This window comes from Pholcus phalangioides, unplaced genomic scaffold (genome assembly GCF_987345545.1).
Source record: "Pholcus phalangioides strain wild (caught in Gottingen) unplaced genomic scaffold, Ppha-v1.0 ptg000028l_1, whole genome shotgun sequence".
NCBI classification, from domain to species: Eukaryota; Metazoa; Arthropoda; class Arachnida; order Araneae; family Pholcidae; genus Pholcus; species Pholcus phalangioides.
Genome location: NW_028301618.1, coordinates 2,126,988 through 2,145,111, shown reverse-complemented (window position 1 = coordinate 2,145,111; position 18,124 = coordinate 2,126,988). Strand labels below are relative to the sequence as shown.

Genomic DNA, 18,124 nt, shown 5'->3' with positions numbered 1-18,124 from the left:
TTTATGTTCAACAATAACTTTTATTAACTTTAATTATCTTACCAAGGGTTCCCTAGCACACTCTCGTGGGACTGTACCTGAGGTTGCGAAGGAGCGGAACGGCTCCTTCTATCGACAAAATTGTGAGTGTGTTTTCCTTCCGCCAAATAAAAAAACCTTAGTGAGTATAACTTTTTCACAAACCGCACTCAAATTTTCCAATTTCTTCGATTTTAATGAATTTTTCAACGGGGCAAATATCGGAGAATACTAAAACGTATGTTATATCCATGGTATGTGTTATAAGTGTACTTACTCGACTGCAACGGATGTATGTCCTAAAAAATAGACGGCACTAACAGGCGGAGATTTCGGGGAAAAAATTATATCGGGAAGCGGTGCCACCCTCACCCCAGACGCGGGGCCCGGTGAATCTCGAAACGTTCGGGGCGTGAAATATTCAAGAATCTGCTTTTTTTGCCTTGATTTTTAAGATTTTGTGGAGTGGGGGGGGGATGTCAATATCGTTATTTCAGAATATACAGGAATGCTAAGAAATATCCGTACAAAAAAATTTTACGCAATATTGAATGTAAATTAACACAAAAACTGATGAAAATTCAACACCGAAGGTAATCACCTTACCGAAGCTAAATTAATGGGAATAAACGATTCCCGAGACTGATGAGAATTTTGAATTTTTGAATTAAAAAAAAGAGAAGGAAGCCGAAGAAAAAAAAGTCGAAATTCCCAAATGATGAAGTGACAATTTCTTCAGCATCCTCTGATGATTACCAAATTCTGTTTGGATCAAAAAATCACGTACCAAGCTACAGTGCCGTCTTAACGCATGGGCCTACCCGGGGACCGGAAATGGGGGCCTCACAAAAATGAGAACTGGTTGGAATTTTTCCGGTAGGGCCTCAGAAAAATCACTTGGCTCGGGAGGCCCCCATGATGCTCTAAAGACGGCCCTGCCAAGCTATCCATCCGGAAAGCGACCCTGCAAGAAGAATACTTGATCAAATGACTTCACCCCCAACTCTTCAAATGAGGATGTGATCTTCTCTCTGAAAGAACTTTGCTCCCTTGAAGACCGGACTTGGCTTGTTTCCCTTCTCAGAGAGATATCGAAACGTTCCCGAAGGATGGGTGTATCCGGAAAGTTTTATTGAAAACAAAGAAACATGGTTACCTCAGACGAAGGCAACAAAAAATAATGTTCATCCCCGACGCATAGCATAAAGTGACAAATATTTTTGTATCGTCATCTGTCAGCAACTGCTGCAATTATTTATGCGATGCAATTTTTCGTTAATGAAAAAATGCATGCCTTTTTGTGAGAAAACGATAGGATATCACCACCAGCACATTCAATGAATGTTATACAAATATGTCGGTTTTAGACTAGTATTTTTTCTAGGTTTTTTTTGTAGTATTTGAATTGTTTTCTTTGGTTAGACTAATCTCTAGTGTATGAAGTCTCATCTATTGCTCCTTGATGCACTAATGAAGGGGTTCAAGGTCTAATACTTAACTACGGCCCGTTTAGACGTTCTGTCCGACCCGTCGCAGATTTCAAAATAGTAGTATAGAAATTTTCGTTTTCAGTGTTTTTTAAATATTCATTCAAAGAGTTGTTTCGTTTTTTCCATATCGAAAATGTATTTGTGAGAATTTAAATAGAAATTGATTCAAAAAACTTTGCATATGCAAAACAATTGAACATACCGTATATACTCGTGTATAAGCCGACCCCCCTACTTCAGGACCACCAAAACCGCAATAAAATGAAAACCCGTGTATAAGCCGACCCCCCAAAAATCCGTGCATTTCAGAGAAAAAAAATTCTTATATTTCTATGCAAAATGAATAGTTTACGGAAATTTACAACAGAAAACGATTCAAACTTTTTAAACCGTTTCTTCTGAGTCTCCAAGCTCATCGTAATCCATCAGATCATCATAGAGGGTGCGGCATCATCGCCATTGTCACTTTCAAAGAGGATATCATCTTCAGTTCCGTCCATCGCATTGCTTATGCAACACTTTTTGAAGGATCGGATGACAATTTCGGTGGAGACAGAATTCCACGCCTCATGTACCCATTGGCACACTAGGCCAATGTCAGGTTTCATCAAGGCACCACCTTTTGTGGTTTCTTTATCATCGGAACTCATCCATTCGATCCACAAATTCCTCGAACAGTCTTTGAAAGGCTTGTTGATGCTGACATCTAAAGGCTGTACAATCAACGTTAGCCCACCTGGTATCAAAGTCAATGATGTTTTCGATTTCTTTGCCTCGTCATTTTCGGGGGTTTGAACATATCCCATACCAATAATGCCGGTTTCTCGAACACTGCTACAAAAATGACTACTGATTGTGCGGGATCGATATTTTCTCATCAAAAACTGACCCGAGTATAAGCCGGACCCCCCCCCCCCCTTGAGGAACGAACTTTTCCACAAAAAAACTCGGCTTATACACGAGTATATACGGTAACCTGTAATTTTTTTTTTTGGACAAGTATTGCGGAAGCCGAGGAAACAACAAATTCCTCTAACAAATTAAACCTCTAACCTTAAACAAATGGTCCGGAAGGTATGCACTTATCTTTTTTAAATGTCAGTTTTGTTAGGTAACAGTAAACAGCAACAAAAAAGATTCCGGCTTTCTCTGCGTTGAACACACATCGGAAGCATCATATGACTTTATTACTTTCACTATTTCACCAGCTTTCCATTCATTCACATTTTGCATATCCACTGAAATTTCTTCCCCGCTAATCTGTTTTGCTACCACACCATACCGTTCTTTGAAACGATTCAGCCAGCCTACACTTGCTTGACAGTTTCCGCATCCAAAAGCACGTGCGAATTCCAAAACATTTTTTCCTATGAGTGGACCGGTAACCAGGGTTGGTAAAAAAACCGGTTTTTTTTTTAAAAAACCAAAAAACCGGGGTTTTTTTGGTTTAAACCAAGTCTTTTTGGTTTAAACCGGTTTTTTGTTTTAAATAGTATTAACATTAAAAACAATGAAATTTCTGAAAAATCATTCAAACTTCCAATAATTAACTAAAATAAAATGTTTATTAATGTAATTAACACTATTCCCATGCTAATTAATCAATAAATATTTATTACATTTTAACAAAAACCAACTTTTGCAATTTAATTATTTTTTGCTTAACTCAATGGATTACTGTGTGTTTGAAAATTCTTTTAATGTTATTATTAATCATATAATATACAAAGGTTTTTTTCTCCAGTTACTTTCAGTATACTTAATTAGGAAGCTATTTTGCAAAAACTAATAAAAATTATGTGAATATAATGTATTTAATGAAGCATAAATAATGCAGATTAATTAGCAATGATTTACGATATACAGGGTGATTATAACTAAGGTTCTGATTTCAAAACACTGTAAAAAAAGAACAATTGTCAGAATGACTTGAAAATTGACATGAATATTCCTGAAAAAATTCAATTTTATTTAATAAAGGGGAAAAAATACTTAAAAATGTAAAATTAATGACATCATCCAACATGTGGGAAATTTGCTCGCAGAATGGAAACGATAGCCAGTCATGGCAGAATACTTTAATTATAGCATTTCACGATTTCATAATTCATGGAAACACAAAAAAAACGAAGTAATTGAACAAATAACTACGACTTACTTAAGAAATGTTAAATATGTTGTCCACCACGTGTTCTGGCTATGAGGTTGAAACTGAAAGCACAAAAGTTCTTGTTCAACAACAGAATCGGTGTACGCCATGGTCATAATGTGGATGTGCTTGCAATTCAGCTTTATTAAACCAAACGTGCCCCCCCCCCCCCGTTAATATTCCTGAGGAACTTCTAACATATAGGGAATGTGCTGGAGATTGCAATTCACCAAAGTTTGCAATCTGACCACTGTTTATAACATTTTGAGTACCCCCACAGCCAGAAGTTGCAAGGGTTAAGGTGCATCCTGTCAAAATGGGTCTTCAGCAGCTGCTTTGCTGGTATTGCAATGTGCATCTTGATAGAAGTTCTATCCACACACTGATGCTGTGGAAGTGCCGAAATGACGTGGTTGCACAAAATAGATTATACTGCTGGCCAAGTACAGCATCATCTACTTGCACATTTTGCACTTTTTTCTTTTGCGAAACAAACTTCCATTGCTTCAGGAGTATCCATGCAAATTTTCAAGTCATTCTGATCAGTACTTATTGTATAGTTTTGGAATCAAAACTTTAATTATAATCACCCTGTATATAGCTGATTATTTTTCGGAAATCTGTTACTACTATACAGTAGAACCTTGATTAACTGGGCTTAACAGTGTGTGTGTGAAAGTATAAAAAAAACAAGTATTGAATATTAAGACTGGGAGATATACAGTAGGAGATGTGCTACTTCTTATGGGAAAGAAAACGAAAATGTATGTGAGGTAGTGTAACTACTAGTACACTAGTCTTTGTCCTTTTTCCTTTGAACAGCTGGTGTCTTTATTGGATTATAGGACCACCTGACCCTAGCATGATGGTGTCACTACTGTAGTTGCTTCTTTGTGAAGGGAAAAAGAAACCCTGTGAGATAATACACCAGTACATTTAGATGTGTGATGCAATCCTTATTATTTGCTAAAGATAGAGCATCAGAATGTAGCCAAAGGTTAGAAAATGTTGTAAGAATGAGAAATTTTGGCTTTTATACATAACTTTAAATGACTAAGACTTCATTTCTTTAAATGACTTCATATGAAAAAAAAATATATATATATTCTGGACACTTTTATTAGACTTTTTGGAAAAAACCACTTATAAAATCTTATGTCATTTAAAGATATACCATCAGAATGTATCCCAAGGATATAAAATGTGGTAAAGATGAAACATTTTGGCTAATAATGAACCAATATGATATTTTTCGAGGAAAAAAAATGATATTTAGGCAACTTTTATTTGATTTTTTGAAAAAAACCATTCAAACAACCCTGCCGGTAACTGACACATTTCGGGAACGAAATGTCCAGAAACCAGGTAAAGACACCTGCATCCACATCTTTTAAATTCGAAAGTTAGATCTTTTTCCTAGGAGATCCACTATAATCACTGTTTGAATTTTCAATTTCGTCCGATTTTTTCAAAAATGTTGAAAGAGTAGATGAAAATTAACTCTTTTGCTTTTCGGACACTTGTTTTCGAGTTCGTTATAACGGATTTTTCGTTTCGTTATACCGGAATTACACAATACATTGTTTCTATGTAAAGTGATCTGAAGGACTGGAAAAGTATTCGTTATAAGGAGATTTTCGCTATAACGGTATTCGTTATAACGTGATCCGACTGTATTGCAAAAAAAGAAAAGATATCGCATGCGTCGGCCTGCTGTATCCAACGGACGCCATAATCGCAGCTCCACCCCCCTTTCCCTGGCGTACGCCAATGGTAGTTTTCGTTTTAAAAATTTATTACAGAAAAGGCACTGCAAGAATAAAAATATGTACACATTTTAAGATAACTTTGATAATGTCTAACTTAATTGTAGGGAATATAAAATCATTCAAACTTAAAAAAAAGTATCAATGCAGACTTAATTCTTAAAAAAATTATTCAAATTTATTTTCGTCTCCATTGATAAATGATTGCATAAATTGTGATAACACTTGGAATGCTTTGGCAAAGTATGAATTAATCTTCATTCCATCACGGAGAATTATTATTATTAAAGTAGTCTGCATCAGTGTCACTAACACGCATCAAAATTCAATTTTACTCCTCCAAATTTCGTTGGGGGAAAATATTATTTCAAATATTTTAGGTCATTTTTTTTTCTATAGTTATTTCTCACTAATAAAATACGTAAATACCCCTCTCTTTACAATGGAAAAACAAAGGCATTTTAGATAAAATGCGATTCCATCTAGGTTAAAATTGACCCAAGACCCCCCAATGAGAAAAACCGACTACAGAGACAAAAAAGAAAAGGGCTGTTTTAATAAAATCATGTTCCTAAAGATCAGATTCACAAGCGTACTCAGCGCCATCTATACATGAGAACGTAAACGAGCCAACTGTGAGAAAGGATCATAAAAATTATTTATATATTGTGATAAAACCCCTATTTTCTTTTTTTTTCTCGAAATCTGCAAAATGCTGAGCAAATCGACAAAAGTTTATTCGAAAACATATAAACGATATCATTGTAGAAAAAAAAAAAATCATCCGTTAAAAATGTATTACGGTAATAGTGTACGAGTAGTTGTGCAAACCGAAGTTGAGCATACTTACCTGGCGCTGGAGATGCCGTGATCAAGAAGGCGGCTCTCCCGGGACGAGGCCTTCCATTGCACTCCGGTTGGCTGAATCCCGCCACATTCGCAAATTGCGATTGCTTGGGGCGCATAATTTTTGGTAGCGGGGTTAGCGTTCGCGCTGACCTCCCCTTATATGAATGAACAAGTAGAAAATTAATTGATGGAATAATTACCTTATACGCTTTTAAATAGTTGAAATCGGTAACTTTGATTAATAAATAGAAAATATACGGGGCTACGCCATACAAATTATATACCAGAAAGGGTTCCGCGAGTCGAAAATGCGTTGAGAACCACTGAAGTAGAATTCTGTGGTCATAGGCGGAGATAGACTTGAAAGGCTCGAACGACACGATGATTATGGCAATTCATAATATGTCCAAAACTGTAACGTTCAGTGGTAATCGTTTCTCGCACGAAGAAGGGGCCGATAATGCCTCTGGCGCATACCGCAGGCCATGCAGTAACTTTAGGCGAATGCAGTGGTTTCTCTTCACACAAATGAGGATTTTCGGAACCCCAAAATCTCCAGTTTTGTTTTTTTTAATTTAAAAAAAACAACTAAATTTTCGAAATTTCTGTACACAATTCTCACAGTTTTGCTAATAAACGTACCGTTTACCGCATAATTCTATTGATCTTTGGTGTAGAGATATTTAATTTTGAAATAAGGGCTTATTCGCTGATCACCCTGTACATTATATCAGTCGGATTTGCCACCTCCACCCATGATTGCGTTGTGACCCGTTCCCGAGGGGTAGGTTTGATAACCTTAAACGATATTTCTGGGCCGGCAAATGATCATGTCGCATGAGTCGCCTCAGCACATGATGTTCATCTTCGATGCTGCTAAATTTTTTCACTTCGTGCAGCGCAACCAAGCGAAAATTTATTTATTTCATTAATTACAAATTTTTTCTGTTATTTTATATATACATTTTGGTTCTAGTAATGCTACTACTCTAAATTTTACTGGGCAGCCATGCACCGCTAGTGACGGCTGTGGGTAAGAGCAGTGGGATCCCTAGTAGTATCGTGTTCACTGGCCCAAGTACAACAGAGCTGTTGCACCCTAAGTTGCATTAAGAGTTCAAGCGGCTTTGGTTGCGCATACCTGACTGAAAAGAAAGGCATTACATAAGAGTACCGCGCTTTTAGCTTCCTGTCATTTCTACTTGAGCGGCTCCGCGTGAACATAAATAGAAAAATCTGTTGGGGTGATAGCAGGTGTGCGGAAAAAGGAATGTAGATTATTCGTATATAGTGATACCTCGTTAAACAATACTCAATATAACGATATAACTCCCTCTACAACGACATTTTCTACATGGCAAGCGATCTCTAAATGTGCCACGGATCGTTTAATGGCCGTATTCACGGAGCGACTGTCAAACGGCCAATCAAATAACATGCGGGTGATGGCGAAAGTGCATGTTAGAAGAAATCGGTATTCTCGGCAAACCAGCAAGGAGTTGTTACCAGACCACGGCGTTTAATGAGTGATGGTGAGGAGCTTCATGCTGATTCGTCAAACGAAGGTCATGTGATAAAATTTTTCTTTACCGCTTTTTGAGATCAGCACCGCCGCGATCATAACCACGTGCGTTTCTCTCCACGTTTGTTTTCTTTCGAATTTTGTGTTGTCCTTGTGTTTCAATGGAGTCGAGCAGGAAAAATTTTACAATGTTCGAGAAGGAGGTGCTGGTCGGGCTGGTGGCGGAGAGTTCAAGCGGCTTTGGTTGCACATACCTGACTGAAAAGAAAGGCATTACATAAGAGTACCGCGCTTTTAGCTTCCTGTCATTCCTACTTGAGCGGCTCCGCGTGAACATAAATAGAAAAATCTGTTGGGGTGATAGCAGGTGTGCGGAAAAAGGAATGTAGATTATTCGTATATAGTGATACCTTGTTACAACAATACTCAATATAACGATATAACTCCCTCTACAACGATATTTTCTCGTTAAATGCTCTGGAATTGTGCCACGGGTCATTTAAGCGATCTTGAAAATGTGCCACGGGCCACTTAAATGCTCTGGAATTGTGCCACGGGTCATTTAAGCGATCTGTAAATGTGTCGCTTTGTTCATTTTTACAAAATTGGGTTTTAGGGGGCAAGCCACGTCAGATAACCTTAAAGGCCACATTTGGTCCGCGGGTCAAGGGTATTCCATATATGGCTGGAACATAGACTTAAGATATAAATAGACCGCGCACGCTATTCATAAAACTTGTCGAACGTGAAGAAAAGATGAGCAGTATAGTCGGGGAAAGAACAGGTTCTGCGCTATTACATTTGGCGCGTTTTCGCAGAAGCTAGGATGTTGCTGTAACGAAATTTGACTCAATTCGATCAAGTTGATGAAAACTTTCCTTCATTTTTTCAATGAATTTCACTCATTTTTATGTGAAATATTTAGGGAGTATCAGATTTGAAAAAATAAATTCTATAAAATAAACAAATATTGGAAAACGGAATTTTATTATTTTCCATTAAGGGATAATTCTTAATAATTTCTTAACACATGGGTTTTTAAATTTTAATTGAATATATAATATTTGAAGGAAGTGAATATAAACAGTATAAATTTCATGAAATAAATTTTTTTGGTACATTTTTTAATAGCTTTCTAAATATCTATACACACACAGGAAACAAAATATTGTATACAACAAATATATAATGTTTATGTTACTGTAAATTTGATACATTATACATAACATGTTGGAGTAAAAATAAATGCTAGAAAATCGTATATGTTGTAAAGCCTAATTCATTTATATTTTTAAATATTCTCTTCATTCACTTTGTCGCTTTTAATTTCGAAAATTTATTTATACTAGGGGTAATTAAAACAAAAATATATCTTTCCAGAACATTACAATTACTCTATATACTCATAATTAATGTATAATTAATTATAATGCATCATATTATGTTATGTAATGTAACACATTCACACTCATACCATATTCAGTCATGAAATAATATTCAAACAATAAGAAAACGTTTCATTTCTAACATTCCTGAAAAACCTTTTATAACCTCATCACACAAAACTGTAAACACTTACATAATATTTCAGGATTAAAATAGATTTTACTCAAGAAAATTACAGAATCTCATCATCAATTTCTCTAAATTATAAGAATTAAAATTCCATGTAGGGTATATATGTAATAATTTAAAGTGTGTATATATATACTAGGGGGGGGTCTGCCCCCCTTCCGCCTTTGGCGGCCAACCCCCCCCCCCCCCCCCACATCTCTCCCGGACATATCTTGTTTATTTCGTCCCACTTCATCAGCGTGCTATGGAAAAGGGGAAAGGGACGTGTGAAAGCACCAGCCTACTGAAGAAGCGAATTTTAATGAAAATAGCAATAAAGCAACAAAAAACAAATGAGATTCATCAAGTATCCCCAGAAAACTTCCCCACGGGGGTCCCCAGATTCAATTCGCTGAATTTCAGTGGGGCCCCACACTGGATATATCTTGGGCTACCGATGTGTTGCAAATTTTACAATGTTAAACCACAAAAATCAATGAGATACATTCAGGGGCACCGGATTACAACCTGCCAACATTTCCATGAAGCCCTGACCTGCAAGCTTGTCGGACACCCCCCTGTGAGAATTTTTCCTTTTTATCAATTTTACAACGAATAAAATCCAGGGCCCCACATCCAGTAGCGGGGACACAATACGCAGATTTTTAGTGGGGCCCCAGACTGGCTATATCTCGGGTTTCGGCTGTGGCAAATTCTACAACAGAAAAGAATGAGATTCATCCAGGGCCCCCAAAATCAAACCTGTAAACATGGACCCCCCCCCCGACTTGGAAGCTTGTTGGTCATCCCCCGGTGCGAGTGCAATGAAAAATTTTCATTTGTATTCGTTTTACCAACGAATAAAATCCAGGGCCCCAAAATGAAACCTGTAAACATGGGGCCCCCGACTTGGAAGCTTGTCGGTCATCCCGCCATGAAAAATTTTCATTTGTATTCGTTTTACGAACGAATAAAATCCAGGGCCCCCAAACAATTACCCGGGACACCAATTCGCATACTTTTGGTGGGGCTCCAGACTGGCTTTATCTCGGGCTTCCGCTGTTGCAAATTCTACAACAGAAAAGAATGAGATTCATCCAGGGCCCCCAAAATGAAACCTGTAAACATGGGCCCCGACTTGGAAGCTTGTCGGTCATCCCCCGGAGCGAGTGCCATGAAAAATTTTCATTTGTATTCGTTTTACCAACGAATAAAATCCAGGGCCCCCAACCAATTACCCGGGACACCAATTCGCATACTTTTGGTGGGGCCCCAGACTGGCTTTATCTCGGGCTTCGGCTGTTGCAAATTCTACAACAGAGAAGAATGAGATTCATCCAGGGCCCCCAAAATGAAACCTGTAAACATAGGGCCCCCGACTTGGAAGCTTGTCGGTCATCCCCCGGAGCGAGTGCCATGAAAAATTTTCATTTGTATTCGTTTTACCAACGAATAAAATCCAGGGCCCCCAACCAATTACCCGGGACACCAATTCGCATACTTTTGGTGGGGCCCCAGACTGGCTTTATCTCGGGCTTCGGCTGTTGCAAATTCTACAACAGAAAAGAATGAGATTCATCCAGGGCCCCCAAAATGAAACCTGTAAACATAGGGCCCCCGACTTGGAAGCTTGTCGGTCATCCCCCGGAGCGAGTGCCATGAAAAATTTTCATTTGTATTCGTTTTACCAACGAATAAAATCCAGGGCCCCCAACCAATTACCCGGGACACCAATTCGCATACTTTTGGTGGGGCCCCAGACTGGCTTTATCTCGGGCTTCGGCTGTTGCAAATTTTACAACAGAAAATAATGAGATTCATCCTGGGCCCCCAAAATGAAACCTGTAAACATAGGGCCCCCGACTTGGAAGCTTGTCGGTGATCCCCCGGAGCGAGTGCCATGAAAAATTTTCATTTGTATTCGTTTTACCAACGAATAAAATCCAGGGCCCCCAAAATGAAACCTGTAAACATAGGGCCCCCGACTTGGAAGCTTGTCGGTCATCCCCCGGTGCGAGTGCCATGAAAAATTTCCATTTGTATTCGTTTTACCAACGAATAAAATCCAGGGCCCCCAAAATGAAACCTGTAAACATGGGGCCCCCGACTTGGAAGCTTGTCGGTCATCCCCCGGTGCGAGTGCTATGAAAAATTTTCATTTGTATTCGTTTTACCAACGAATAAAATCCAGGGCCCCCAACCAATTACCCGGGACACCAATTCGCATACTTTTGGTGGGGCCCCAGACTGGCTTTATCTCGGGCTTCCGCTGTTGCGAATTCTACAACAGAAAAGAATGAGATTCGTCCAGGGCCCCCAAAATGAAACCTGTAAACATGGGGCCCCCGACTTGGAAGCTTGTCGGTCATCCCCCGGTGCGAGTGCTATGAAAAATTTGCATTTGTATTCGTTTTACCAACAAATAAAATCCAGGGCACCCAAAATGAAACCTGTAAACATGGGGCCCCGACTTGGAAGCTTGTCGGCCATCCCACGGAGAGAGTACCATGAAAAATTTGCATTTGTATTCGTTTTACCAACGAATAAAATCCAGGACCCCCCAACCAATTACCCGGGACACCAATTCGCATACTTTTGGTGGGGCCCCAGACTGGATATATCTTTTGCTTCCGCTATCGAAATTTTTCAACGTTAAAGCAGCAAGAAAACAATGAGATCCATCAAGGGCCCCTGGAAATGAAAACTTTTTACTTATATGTGAAATCTTCCCCGGGTACCCCGACCCTGTGTTGGGAGCACTGCTTTTGTGTGTGTATATTATACATATATATACCTCTCGGCATGGACCTCCCCCCCCCCCACAAAGGAAGGGCTGACAGGGGCCACAACGATTCTTATCACTTTTTTCACACTATAAATTAATCACAGAGGGGCCCCTGAAAAGCTGGTTTGGGGGCTCGAAATCTAAATTCCAGCCTAAGGGCTCTGCTGTAGGATGTAGGAGCCTCTTGGTACATGCACATAACATGGTCCCGATGGGTCAAATGGGTCCCGATATGTGCTATAGTTAAATGAATATTTGACCCAAAATCGAAACCGACTTCCGTAACAGATTTCCGTCACTCAAAAATTTCACCCACTTCCGTCACTCGGTTGCTTAGCAACAGGCCCTTTTCGAGTTTGTTTGTGATTTTATATTATAGAATACATATATATATATATATAACATTTCATATATATAATATAATATATTTCATGATATAATATTTCATATATATAATATAATATTTACACATGTCACATATATATATATATATATATATATATGTATATGTGTGTGTATATATATATATATGTGTGACATATGTAATCTCTTCGCTCCAAAAGTATGCATATGTTAATCTTAATTTAAGGTATTAAATCGTTTTTAGAATGATTCTTTTTCAAGATAACATCTGAGGTACACAATATATGACTTCAGGTCTTAGTACAGATATTGACTCAAAAAAATCAATTGAATAATTAATTTTCTTGTTTGAAGCGGCAATTTCACATACAACAAACATAAATTAATGAATAAAAAAATTTCTTTTCTGTAATAGTTTTATCTCAGGTGTGAAGAGGGGTAAAAATACTAATATTTTTAGAGGTTGTTATGCATTTTTATGCAAAACTGCAATTGTCTAGAGGGGGGGGGGAGTTTTCCTCACATTCTATTTAAATAGAATATTTTTCATAAATTTCTCCTTCTGAAAAGCATATTTTCTTCCAAGTTGAGCAAAAGTCGAATGAACTCACTAGCTCGCCAAATCTCGCGGAGACGTATATTTCAGTTAAAACTTCATAAAACTCACAATTTCAATCATTTATTGCCAAAAATTCTATTAAAACATTTAATAATGATTCATGACATTTGAATTTTACCAAAACTTGGAACTTTAATTGAATTAAATCCAAAATGGAGCCGTTAAAAACTGAGATTACGTCAGAAATCCATTGCATCGTCAATTTAATATTCCAATTTTTAATTTATAAGAAGGGGAATAAGCAAAAAAGTATTCCCTTGTGAAAGGACACTGGTCCCCCTTTCCTAAACCGCTCAGAACATCCGAAAGCTGCGCAAGTGTTGGCCATTCTAATCAAAAATAAGACAGCGCGTGTAGATCGTCATACGAGTAGCCATAAGGAAAGCATTGCCAGCGAGATTCCCTGACCAGCCTTTCGACTGGAGTCACGTGACTCCGGATCTTTGCTTCACATTGTAACCCCTCGCGCGCACTCTATAGTATTATTACTCTGTGGGCTGGAAGGTAGGGTCGCAATGAATTTCTTAAAGAGAAATTTTGAGTTCTTACCCTTCAAATAGCACTGAAATGAACAGAAATCGATTATAATTACATATAAAGGTATTTTCTTTCGAAATTTTAATTTTTTTTTAAATGTTTTTACTTTAAAAAAAATTTTTTTTAGTGCCCCCCCCCCTCCCGCGTAAGTTTCTGATCACACCAATATGTGTTAGGAGGTAGGGGGCAGTGCTGACGAAATTTTGCTGACAAGGGAGGGGTCAGACTTTTGCTGACGGGGGGGGGGGGGGGGTTAAAAAATGGCTAAAAGTTTGCTTACGTAACACTTGAACGGCCCCTTATAAATAGGAGCGGGCGTCACGCACCGCCAGCTCAAGGCGAGAAAGCAAGTCTGGAAAGACGCCTTTACAGCCTTTTTTTGTGTATCGAGGGAAAGCCGTCTTATCAATATAATAATAATAGTAAAGCCTTTCTTTTACTTCTGGGGCCGTTCAAGTATTACGTCCATCATCGATGGGGGGGGGGGGGGAGTTCTGATTTGCTGACTTTTGATGACAAGGGGCGGGGGGGGGGGAAGGTTGGATAATGCTCACGTCATCAACCATCCTTTATGAGTATATGAAATATTTTTAAGAGCATCTTACTCGGTGCGCCAAAAACGAGAAAAACCTTTCGATAGTTTGTGGGCACTTGAAGTGACATCCCCCCTATTGATAAATGCCCTACAGAGCCACTTTAGTAATCTCTGAATTTTCCGCGGATCCAAGTGATCTGGTAATGTGTTCGGGCCGTTTAACTGATCTGGAACTGTGCCACGCATCACTCAAGTGATCCATAATTATATGCCGCGGATCACTTAAATAATCGGAGAATGTGCCGCTGGTAACATGAGTGATGTAGAACCGCACTGGGGGCCACTTAAGTGCTCTAAAACTACGTCACATGTCACTCAAGGGATCTCTAAATGCGTCACGTATCGCTTAAGTGTTCTGGAACTGTCCTGGGTCATTTAAGCGATCATTAAGTCATTTAAGTGTTGATGTGATCATTGTTCACATCTGAAAATGTGTCACGGGCCGCTTAGATGTTCTGGAATTGTACCACGGGACACGTAAGCGATCTGTAGATGTGCCTGATCTACATGATTCAATATAATCGGGGAAGATAAAACCTTATCCTTGTATATAACGGGTTGTTATATTTCTAATTTATTTTTTTGAAAGGGGAAGATCATTTTTCACTCCCAACTCGTCATAAGTTTTTACTTCAGTGCCTTAAATTTATTTTAAAAATTCGTTGTATTCCATCAATGCCTATGGGAATATGATTAATTAAAATAATATGAAGCTCCAAATTAAAAAGTGCGATTTTCATAATTTGATCAGAGCAAATTAGACATCAGGGTCCGGAAAAATTAAAATAACGACTTTTTAATCCACATTTAAGCCTATCTGAAAATACCCCCGCTCCCACCGAACTAAGCGTAATTTCTGTGACGCAATTAACATCGATATTTCCGGGAGAAGATCAGAAAACCCCTCGGCCGAAAATGCAACAACAACAACAACCTCCACATCTAGCTCAAGTAGCTCAGGTATCACCCCCAACACTTCAGCCGACAGTGCCCAGGGCAATCAAACATCTGTCACAGTTGATGCTACTGTTCATCACATTTCCTTCGAGAACGATTCTCCCAGAGATAAATAAACGGGAATTGATAATTCCCCACACTAGTTAGGAAGCTACCGCCTGCGCCCCTAAGCCACCCCCCCCCCCCCGTTAACTTTAGGGCTATCACCTCTTCAAACACAGCCGCCTCCTTAAATTTGGTGGGAAACGCCCATCCGAATACAAACATCAGCAGAAATAGCATTAACATCCAAATCCCTGCAACGCGATTGGCTGGTGATGACGAAATAGAGGATGGTGGTTTCCAGTTTCTCACCGCCACGCAGGAAAACCAACAACTCAGCGATCATCTTAAGAAAATGTGATTTGATACTTGGTTCTCTCTCACAGATTTCGGCGCTCTTAGGGCCCTCTGTGAAATCCCCCCCCCCCCTTCCGATTCAGACCAGCCCAAAATGCACTTGTCGTTGAAGTTTTCACAAAAAACGACCATAGAAGAGCCACAAAATTCTTCAATGAACAAAAATTCCAATACCATACATATCAAATGCAGACAAAAACACTGAAATTTGTAATCAGAGGCCAAACAGAGAGCAAACGTTAGACCAGAGGAGATCCAAACTGAATTACGGAAACAGAACGACTTTAGCTGGTAAAAGACCGCTGCCGCTATTTCTAATTGAAATAACGGTCGAAAATAAACATTTTGCAAATATTAAAAATATTGCTGGCATCCCAGTCGACATTGAACGCTACTGAGGAAACGTTGCCCGGATTCATTGTCGCCGATGCACGTCATTCAATCACACGGCCCTTTCCTGTAGGGCCCATGCCGTATGTGGTTTTTGCTCCAACCCGCACGAAACCCGGATATGTAAAGACAAAGGTGACAAGACAAAAATTCGATGGGCCTTCTGTAAGGGCCCGCACACTGCAACATTTCCAGGATGCCCAAGCCGTCCCAACTCACATAACCAAGAGCGGAGCCGCATCGTTACCCCTCTTCTCCCCCTTCATCTGCGATGCCCATCTGAATCAGGCTCCCCCCCCCCCCGGGTAGTGCGCTCCCACCTGCTGATGACAACAAGGAGATGACAACTTTGAACTTGGGCAAGAAACAATAATTCCCTCCAGCCACCCAAATGTAGTACTCATTCCAACAAAGTTGTAATTTCATTAATGCTGAAATCATTTCTCTTTCATTAATGCTGAAACTATTTCTTTCATTAATGATGAAATTATATCTTATTAATTCTGGAATTACCTTTAATTACTCTCATGAAAGTAACAAATCTAAATTAAAGAAACATAGAAATGAATCGATCTGCCCGTGTTTGCTTCAAAAAATTCTTGATTAAAGCTGTGGAATTTCTTCAATGTAATCTATATGGGCCCATAATTAATTTCAAAGCATCTTAAACTATATGGATTGACGCAATTGGATAATATAAGACAATACGGAGACATTAATTTTCATTTTCGTGCTTGAGAAGATATAAATAGGAAGCTGAAATTAATGTTATTGCATGGATATCCACCTCGAAAGTGGGTCTGGCTCATTATTTTATATATAATTTTCCGGGCTTCGTATCTCTAAGCGAACTCAACATTTCAAAAATCGAGAATTTGATTCAATTTTTAAAATTATTGATGTGGCGGAAAACCCCACTAAATTTCCGCATTTCTAAGCTAAAATCGGAAATTTTAACATTGATCTCTATGGGAGATCGTGTTTGTTTGCACCGAGTCACGTGGTTTCCTCGCATTAGATGTCTACGACGTCGCGGCGGCTGGATGCTCCCTCCAGTAATATAAGCTCGATGCAAGCCTCAGAATCTCTGTCGTCTGCTTCTCTCCAGGTTCCTTGTTTTGGACGTCTCCTTGTATTCCGAAAAAATTACTGAACTGGCAGTTCGAACTTCCAGTTCTGTTTGTGAGTTTAGCTTGTAGGGAACCGAACAAACCGACTTCTTGTCTGTCGTCTGCTCATTTAAGAGGTGATTTGTTTTGGACGTCTCCTTATGCTCAAATAAAATAACCGAACTTTCTGTTTAAATTTCCAGTTCAGTTCATGAGCTTTGTTTATAAGGAACTGAGCGGAATAAAGTATATAGTTTTTATTTTAAACTTCCTCACATCACCACATGAGTCACTTTTAAATTTGAGATTAGATGGCAGCACATTACTATAAAGTGGAGTGTGGAAAAATTCACTTTTTACGATCTTACCTGTCGTCTGCTTGTGTGGAGGTCCTTTATTTTGGATTTCTCCTTGGGTCCTATTATTACAAATTATTATTAAAAATTATTATAAAAGTAATTCTTATTATTAACTTTATTAAATTTTTTTATTTACTATTGACTTATTTTATATACTATAAAGAACTCTTCTAAAGGTGAAAAAAGATTAAATTATTTATTTCATTAATACTGGAGTAATTTCTTTCATCAATTCTGAAATTTTCCTTCATTAATTCTGGAATTTTCCTACATTATACTGACCTATTTTATTACTTTAACAAAATAGGTCTTATTATTAAAAATTACTGAACTGGAAGTTTGATCTTTCAGGTTAGTTTATAAGCTTTGTTTATAAGGAGCAAAGCTGAATGAATAATTTAGTTTTTTATACCTGAGCTTCGTCATCACCACATAAGCACCACCATCTTGATATCTCATAAGATAACGATGGTGACGACATAAGGCACTTCTGATTTTGAAAGTTGATAACAGCACCGACAATATTTTTAAAAATGAATGTTTTAAAGTATTGTAGAGTATTAAATTAATTTTAATTCCCTTAAAATTGTTAGTGACATTGTGAATTCGCAGCAAATGCTACAAGGTAAAAAAAACTGCTATCGGCGGACGGCGTAACGTTTC

At 38.5% G+C, this 18,124-nt stretch overlaps 1 protein-coding gene and 1 non-coding gene across 2 annotated transcripts in view; both read left to right on the top strand.

The window, feature by feature from the left end:
- The window catches only part of LOC149067729 (uncharacterized), a 121,458-nt gene that overhangs the window by 68,781 nt on the left and 34,553 nt on the right, over positions 1–18,124 (top strand). The gene's annotated exons all lie outside the window — the stretch shown is intronic.
- Positions 6,266–6,426, top strand: LOC149067730 (U1 spliceosomal RNA). The gene has a single exon (XR_016195316.1). It is a non-coding gene; the product is annotated as a U1 spliceosomal RNA (small nuclear RNA).